The sequence below is a fragment of the Leptidea sinapis genome, chromosome Z, assembly GCF_905404315.1.
Source record: "Leptidea sinapis chromosome Z, ilLepSina1.1, whole genome shotgun sequence".
Classification (NCBI taxonomy): Eukaryota; Metazoa; Arthropoda; class Insecta; order Lepidoptera; family Pieridae; genus Leptidea; species Leptidea sinapis.
Window position 1 is genome coordinate 9,310,837 of NC_066312.1, and position 9,439 is coordinate 9,320,275.

Genomic DNA, 9,439 nt, shown 5'->3' on the forward strand with positions numbered 1-9,439 from the left:
TATGTCTTTTGTATTTCTTAGGTTAATTAATTTGAAGATATTTATTATATCGCTACCTGTAACATACTTAAATTTCAAATCAGTGGAAGGTACTGGTACGTGTAATTTAAGCATATCATATGCTGCTTTTGGCGAAGAGTTAAGGTCTTTGGTCATGACAATCGGGATTTCGAAGAAGTATTTATCAAATTCATTTGCAATTTCTATTTGCGAATTTATAACGCGATTATTAATTTTTAAACAGATAGAGGTGTTACGGCAATTCGATCTACCAGTTTCATTGTTAATTACACTCCAATTCGCTTTTACTTTTTATCTGCAATGAAACGTGTTTTCGCTTCATGACAAACTACTTTAAAGAGCTTGGAGTATTTTTTTTCATATATTTTAAATTCTTCACTATTATTGTAATGCTTCTCATAATAAATGTCATATATGCGTTTACGACTTTTGTACCCATTGTTGCCCAATCATTAAAACAATGTTTGTTACTTACTGTCACCGTTACTGGAGTAAAAATCCTGTCAAATTCCTCACAGAAGGAATTGAAGACTAAGTTATAGTGAAAATTAGCAGTTTCACCACAGTGTAAAAATGATATCGTATTTACCAAATTATTTCTGAACCTCTCAAGACGGCTACCCGTAACTGGTATAATCGTCACCTTTTTTGGTCTGACATTGTCCAATCTTGTATTTACTTTTATAAGTTGCCCACTATGGTCGGACTGAAGATTATTAATTATGAGTATACTAGTAATAGTATATCTGTAAAAATATTATCTAAACAGATTGCTGTTGTAGAAGTGATTCTAGTAGGTTCCCAAAATACATTGAACAAATTAAAACTTTGAAATAAATTTTTAAGGCTAGTACAATTGGCCGAAGGTTCAAGCAAGTTTATATTAAAATCTCCACACACTATAATTGACTTGCTGGTTTGCTAAATTTTGATAGTATCTCCTCCATTCTATGTTGGAATTGTTCATATGATGCAGTGGGGGGGCGGTATACACTTACAATAATAAATTGCTCTAGTTCTATACAAGCTATCTCAATTAGTTGTTCTATAGAGAGATTAACAATATCTATTATTAATAATAATTAGGGAACCTCCATGTATTGCCCTACTTCTACAAAACGAACTGACTACTTTATGTTCTGTAAAACTAAACTGGAGCTGATGACTCTTACGCCAATGTTCTGTAATACATAATATATCTATATTACAGCAGCTCAAAAACAGTTCAATTTCTAATTTACTTGAGATACCTTGTATATTCTGGTAAGCAATATTTATGATATTTGGTGAATGTTGCCTATTTTGTATGATATTGCAAGAGTTGTCCTCCCTTGTCAAATAACTTAATTTAAATTAATTGAAGAAAAATCTTCATTGTTATATTTTTGTACATTAGTACTAATACATTCCCCAATAGAGGCTTGTATGTCGATTATTTTACAATTTTGCCCAATAGAGGCATGCTTATTAAATAATACTACAGAGGAAGTAGTTTGTTGACTAAGACTATAAACTACTAAAGTAGCCAGCTGTCGCTTAACTCTAAATGGTAGGTGTAGGTTACCATAGGTTATTTTCAGTTTATAATTAATGAATTTATTTATGTCAAATAAAATTAAATTTTCATTGTTGTGGAATGTCGCATTATACATAGTTGTAATTAATTTAAATATTTTTCTATTTTGCTCCTGTGTCAAATCCGAGGAGTATGGAAATGTACTTTAGATTTTGTGTTATTGGAAATATTAATTAATTTTTCTATATTTTTAATTAGGTCCTTATTTCTAATATTATGAGAGTTATTACCAAACAATATACTTATATATAAACATATTGTGTGCTTTGTATTTCTATAATATAATATCTATTATTTTTTAAAGTTATTATGATTTAATTTCTATTAGCTATTTTTGTAGTTTCAGTTATGATAATTAATGATTCGATAATATATAAATTTTACCTTCAAATAAAATTTGTATTATGCTTCCATAGACGTCCGAAGTCCATTATGAGAATACATCGCTTCCGTTTCCTCGCCTGGTCGCTAGATGTTGCTATTTCCGTTCCCAATACGCGCCAACAGCGCCCTCAGCTCAAGAAAGTTAGCCCCCCAGATTTTTTTTTTATTACATCGTTAGTTCGCTATTTGTTCTTGATTGTTCTCTATAAACATTTGTTTGTTATCGATTTATTTATTTTTTTAAATTTGCAATTCATTAAAATTGGTTAGGTTAGGTTATGTTAGACCAGTTAAAACATGCCAGAACCAAATAGTAGGCGTTTCCCCCATTTTTAATTAATTGTTTTTAAATAAACAACAAAAGAACAAACAATTATTTATAGCAAACAATTAAGAACAAACTACGAACTAACGATATGCGATATTGAAAATTCAAAAATAGAAAAAAATTTTTTTTTGGGGGGCTAAGTTTGATGAGCCAGCGCCCTCAACTGAAATACGCCTACAGCGCCCACAATTAAAGTTTCTACTTGATACAAGCCGCCATGTTCCTCATTGTTCGGCTCATAATGGCCTAGCACCAGGAAGCCATTTCTGGGACTTAAGACTGGAAGCATAATACAAATTTAGTTGAAGGAAAATTTTTTATATTATGCGTTCCGTTTGACGTCCGAAGTCCATTATGAGAGATCTGTTTGCTATCTCCTGGTGGCTTGCAAAAAACCCCATTTGTCGTATCACCGCTCTTCGACAACACTTCCCTCAAAGCCTCGCCTAGTATCGGAATACTGGGTCTCGAAATCTCGAGCGATTGCCAATTTCGTGGTCATCTTGAAGGCAAAGCCAAATTGGCTTCAAAGAAACTGGGCGTCATTAATAGAGCACGGCAATACTTCAAGCCGGCCCACATACTAGCGCTCTACAAAGCGCAGGTCCGGCCACACAAGGAGTATTGCTGTCATCTCTGGTCTGGCGCACCCCAGTATCAGCTCGATCCATTGACCGCGTGCAACGCAGAGCAGCTCGAATTGTCGGGGACCCAGTGCTCTGTGAACGGCTGGATCACTTGGTGTTGCGTAGAGACGTCGCTTCATTGTGTGTCTTCTACCGCATTTATCACGGGGAGTGTTCCGAAGAGCTGTTTAACCTGATTCCTGCCGCCGAATTCCACCTTCGCACGACACGCCACAAGTTAGGATATCATCCTCACCATCTGGATGTGTGGCGGTCCTCCACAGTGCGGTTTTCAAGGAGCTTTCTTCCACGTACTACAAAGCTGTGGAATGAGCTTCCTTGTGCGGTGTTTCCGGGACGATATGACATGGGTACCTTCAAAAAAAGCGCGTACACCTTCCTTAAAGGCCGGCAACGCTCCTGTGATTCCTCTGGTGTTGCAAGAGATTGTGGGCGGCGGTGACCACTTAACAACAGGTGACCCGTACGCTCGTTTGTCCTCCTATTCCATAAAAAAAAAACGCAACAATGTGATCTATTTTGTCTGTATTATTTTGTGGCAAAACAAAATCACTCGTAAAGTAATTACATTTAAAATTATCTATTGAGGCAATAGGACCTTTTGGTGACGACTTTTGTGCGTACCTATTTTAATAAATAATCAAACATGTCACCCAACCAATCCACAGAAAGTTTTACTCATCGGTAGCTAAAAATATTGAAAAAGCTACTTTTCTGACTGAGTACAATTTTCGCTGCAATCCAATTCTCGATAATGATATTTTTTCATTCTTATTTATTAAGTCATTTCGTGGCGCCATTTAGCTTTTGCAAGATTATCGGTTACAGAGTACTTTTCTAAAAAATTAAGTGACGATACTGCTGACCTACCAGGCGAAGCCTCTATCCCAGCTTCAGATAGAGTTCATCTCACCCAGCCACCTATAATCACCGCAGAGGCTGGCTTGATAGGCTCTCTGGTAGTAATAAACAAATTAGTCAGAGAACCCCTAACATTCATTGAAATCTGCAATAATTTTCTAATGGATCTGTATTTCGGTCTGGTGAAGTCAGGAACGTCCAACTTGATTGACGGTATGACGCTGAATCTGTTTTAGAGCCAAAAACAGGGTGTTATGTGATTGAATCTCCATAATCAACTAAATGCTTAGGGCCACAATGTTAAAGCGTCAAGTCATGTACACTACGCCTTGAAGTATGCAAAAGAATCGTGGCAGTACGCCGGGAGACATCAAATATATTACCTAGATTAGGATTGTTACTTAAAAAAAAATGAATAACGATTCTCAATCCCAATCCCAAATCGGTAATTTAGGTTTAGTTGGTCTAGCTACAGATATGACTGTAACTATGTGCCTAACTAAAGGATTTTAGGAAATTTTTATATAGGATAGCGTTTCACGTCTGTCTGTAATATACATCGGTCTGTAATATAGAGTTTATCTAAATATCTAGCCACATTTGCTGCTACCGGATCACGAAAACCTAAATTATTTTGACGGCACCACTGTGACCATTTGTTCCATATGGGGGCATATGTTTTAATAGTAGTTGCTCTCCAACACGTAGACAGTAGCTGTCTTTCTTAAGTTGACCAATGGTCTGTTAAAGTTTCCCAGCCGAAATGAGCTAGGCTACCAACTGTAGGTTTTGTATTTGTGGTGGAGGCCGGCCTGTCACTGTATCTACCAAAAATGTTTTCAGTTGCTGAATTTTTACAGGACGTGTAAAGCAGTGGCTCTTTAGGTCTGGTCTCCAAAAGGGTTTCTTCCACTTGGGTGCTATTATGATGAACTGTCCTTCGGACGAGTTGAGATGATGTAGCACTCGTGGAATTAAGGCTAGTGGAGGGAAGATCCAGGCTAGATCGTATCTCCAATATCTGATGAACGCGTCGTGAAAGCAAGCGTTCGAGTCTGATAAGTCTAGCGAGACTTATACCGACGCGACGTGAGCGTTTTTGTGGCAAACAGGTCTATTCTTGGAGTGCCTCACAACATGAATAATCTTGCCGTTGCCTCGCTCAGCAGATGCCACTCTGAGCCGGCGCGGTTGCGCGAGAGATGATCGGCTTCCGTGTATAGTCCAGGTAGGTGATGTGAGAGCAATACAACGTTCTGTCTATCTGTCAGTGCCAATAGTTCTTTTGTCAATTCTAGGAGTTTCATTGACTTTGTTCCGCCTGCGTTCTTTATGTAGAAATTACAGTTTTGCTGTCGGTTTGCAACATAATTACTGAATTCTAAAGGGCTATAGCTTCTGACGAGATGACTGCGATGACTGCATATATTTCTCTCAAGTTGCAGTGCCACTTTCTTTGAGTTTTGCTCCAGGTACCTTTGATCATGTGGTTGTTTACTAGAGCACCCCATTGAATGTCCGAGGCATCTGTTACTACGTAGTTGACTGGCAACCTTTTTGGACGAATTGGAGTTTTCTGGCTTACATTGACTAGCCACCATTCTAAATCTTTTCGCACTGCTTCTGCAAACAGATTTGAACGCCATGAATGTTTTTGCAGGCAATTGCTGTGGCGCTGCAGCGTTCGGCAATGCAACCTTCCCCGGAGGGTGATGAAGGTCGCAAAGTAGAGATACCCAGAGTGCTATCTCCTGTGTGACATCTCACATCCACAACAAGATGGAGGCCTGCACCAGGCAGGTGCCTACAATACAACCGCATCGGCTAATACTGCCACCAGAAGTCAGAGAGCTGCTCACTGAGAAGCGCAGCCACTAGAGCATATGATAGGTACCCAACACTCAAGAATAGGCGTCACCTCCGATATCTACAGCGAGTGGTAAAGGAACGGATTGCGGAACTCCGCGGCGATCGTTGGGACCTGAAGCCGACGCACGTGGCGTTCTGGAAGCTGCCTCGCACGTTCAAACAGGAACCGCCTACAGTAATGCCTCCTTTGGACAGACCGGGACTGCTGCCGGCCCTCGACAACGAGGACAAGGCGGAGTGCCTTGCCGACAGTCTCGAGAGTCAGTGCACCCCGAACGCACTTACCAACCCAGCCCATGTTAATGAAGTAAACTGTGAAGTTGAACGTCGCATCTCACTTAGCCCATCAGGCGAGCCAATACAACCCACCTCTAGTATAGAGGTGAAAGGAATTATTAGGGAGCTTCACTCCAAAAAGGCCCCGGGGCCCGACTCTATAAATAACAGGGTTCTTAAAATCCTGCCTCCCACACTCATTAATTTATTAGTAACCGTTTTTAATACTGCTATTACATTGCGCGTTCCCCGAACAATGGAAGGAATCCATTGTTATCGGTATTCCCAAGCCTGGTAAACGTAAAACTTGTCCCAGTAGTTATAGACCCATTAGTTTAATTAACTCTTTAGGTAAACTATACGAACGTCTGATTCTCGCGCGCCTCAAATATTATATCGCGGAGCAGAACATGATACCCGACCATCAGTTTGGTTTCAGGACTGCTCACTCGTGTCCCCAACAAGCCCATCGACTCACTGAGTATATTCTCAAACGAATCCAATACCGTACAGTTACAGCGGCCGTATTTCTCGGTGTCGCGAAAGCTTTCGACAAGGTATGGCATATCGGCTTAATCTTTAAGCTGTATGAACTGGGTATGCCAGACAGGCTTGTGCGCATCATACGAGCCTACCTTACTGATCAAAGCTCCCGCTATCGAGTAGAAGGCACGTTATCCACGCCCCGACCCATCAGGTCGGGAGTGCCTCAGGGCTCAGTTCTGTCCCCGACCCTCTTCTCACTCTTCACGAGTGATCTCCCGAAGCCTCAGAAAGTGCAAATCGCACAATACGCGGACGACACGGCTCTTTATTATAGAGCCACTCGGATCAATTACCACTATCCATATCCACTGCGATCGCGAACGCGACACCAACACCATCACCAACACCGACACCAAACCAACCTACGTCTTCGAGGGCGGCGTGCCCTCGAAGACGTAGGCGCGGCCGTGTACATCAAACCGCTGCCACTAGTCACTTTGACGATTTCCAGCGGCCACAACCTAATATTATACGATTCACACACTTTGATAGAAGCCCGACGAGATAGTCCTCGTCCTGTAATCGTTTAACACCACTCACACTCACATCACAAATCACACACCTACAATAACACTACACACATATAGTCACACACTTACATACACTCACACATACTTACATACATATATCACCGCACTCGCCGGCGAGTGCGAAATCTCTTCAAACCTAGAGTCCACTGGACTAACAGATATATTAGATCGTTAGTGATCTTCTCTCCATCCAGCCTAGTGAGCAGGCGGTCCGAGGTTCGAGTCTCCTTCCGAGACGCCCCGCGCCTGTGAGCTACATTTTCGGCCTCCAAGGCCCCCGCCCGGCTTCGCTGTAAAAGCCTTCAGGGCTATCAGCACAGAGGAGGTTTTTAGTCGGTAGGGGGTGTTTACGCCCGACATATGGGCCCCGTTTCGGGGTCTTCAATACGTAAATGTATTTTACTCCTCTAAAAACAGACTTTGTCTGCTTGCAAATAAGGCAACAATTAGCATTAAATTTTCCTGACTGCCATGTTGTGATGTGTTGTGGCTAATGTACGTTAGTTTCCTTAGCTTGATTTAGATGGCGTTGAACCACAGACACTCCATCTAAGTTACTATTTCGTATTTCCAAATCCAACACTGAATCTGTCGAGTAATACGACAACATAACGGTTTTCGATAGATGGCGCTGATATAAAATTTCTAGGTGTAACATTCACTCCAAAACTTTCTTGGAAAAAATATGCAGATTGTGTTATAATTAAAGCGAATAAAGCTTATAATGTATTAAAATCTTTGTGTGCAACTTCGTGGGGAGCGGACCCTAACATATTGTTAATTTTGTATAAATTGCTTATTCGTAGTCATTTTGAATATGGCTTTCATTGTTTCGCCGCAGACAGCAAAATTGTTAATAGTCTGGATAAAATACAAAATATGCGTAAAATATTAGGTGCACTTAAAACTAGCCGCATAGCCGCTATGGAAATTGGGCCAAACTTCCTCGTTTGTGTATTAGATTTAGTTATCTGAAAGAAAGATTTATTTTAAAGCTCTATAGCTTGCCGACGAACAATCTCCTTAAGAATCTTATTGCTTTCATTTTCGGAATAATGATATACTTCCCTGCCATGCAGGTTCTTTTCGATGTAAATATTCTGCAATTTATGTTGTTATAGATCCAAATTTAACTTCAAAAGAGGAGGTTCGTGTATTATTGTCAGAATGGTCTAATTGTTAATTTGTTTATACGGAAGGCGCAAAAAGCAATAATAGTGTTTCTTTTGCAATCTACCATCCTGAAATTAGGAAGGGTATAATTGGCTTAAAGATTAATAAATATGGCAGTATTTTTACTGCTGAAGCCGTTGCTATTCTTTTTGCTTCAAAACATATTAAGAAACAACATCAACTTAATAAGTAGTGGGTAATAGTTAGTGATAGTATGAGTGTTAAAAAGTTTGTCAAACAACAAAATGAGTGCTAGCATCAATTACCTCATTTTTGCTATAAAGGAATTGTGGTTCGAACTATGTTTAATCGATATTAAAGTGGATTTCGTTTGGGTTCCATACCATATAGGAGTAGCAGGAAACTAAAGCGCTGATTTTCTAGCTAGAACTATTGTTAATATATCCGATCTATCCTTATATCCTGATTGCAAGGATAGATATTAACATACCATATACAGATATAATAAGTAATCGAAAACAGCGTATGACTGTTCTTTGGGGAAGATATTGGTATAATTGTACAGAAGTTGAAAATAAGGCTCATTCGTATACTTTTTTAGATAATCCTGTTAATAGCACACCCTGGTTTTGTAGGTTTAAGAACTACGCTCACGGAAAGTTCTATACTACAATTACACGAATTGGTCACTATCGATTGAATTTTCTCCTTCATCGCAAAAACATTGTCTCCTCTCCTTTTTGTGACCATTGTAATAAGCAACAAGATCAGTCTATGGATCACTTCTTTTTTGATTGTTCGTCCTTTGGCATACAGCGCCATGTGCTGATGGATGAGCTATTGGAAATGTATGGTGCACCCAATATAATCCCGCTCTCAGTAACAGATTTAAAGGACACTTCAACTTATATGTCCTTGTATAAATTTATATATAGTACTGTAAATACGTTGTAATTTGTAGATACATACGTTGTAAATTTGTATATAATTCTGTAAATACGTATAACATGAACATATACAACTAGTAATAGCGCAATTCACGAACTGAATAGATAATGTAAATAGGTAGGTATTATTCTAAATAGTTATGAAAACTACACTGGATTTGACTTTAAGAAAAGGGGGAAATTATTAGAGACTATATTACTTACTGCATTTGGACTAACTAAAAGGAAAATATGGAAAATATTCTTTAGAGAATTATACATTATCGGAAATGGTAAAATAACTGGTGACTAGACTGGATTGGATTTGATGAAAGAAACTA

At 39.2% G+C, this 9,439-nt stretch overlaps 1 protein-coding gene across 1 annotated transcript in view; it reads left to right on the forward strand.

The window, feature by feature from the left end:
* LOC126978370 (uncharacterized) overlaps nt 1-9,439 on the forward strand; it is a 275,304-nt gene that overhangs the window by 186,588 nt on the left and 79,277 nt on the right. The window lies entirely within an intron of this gene.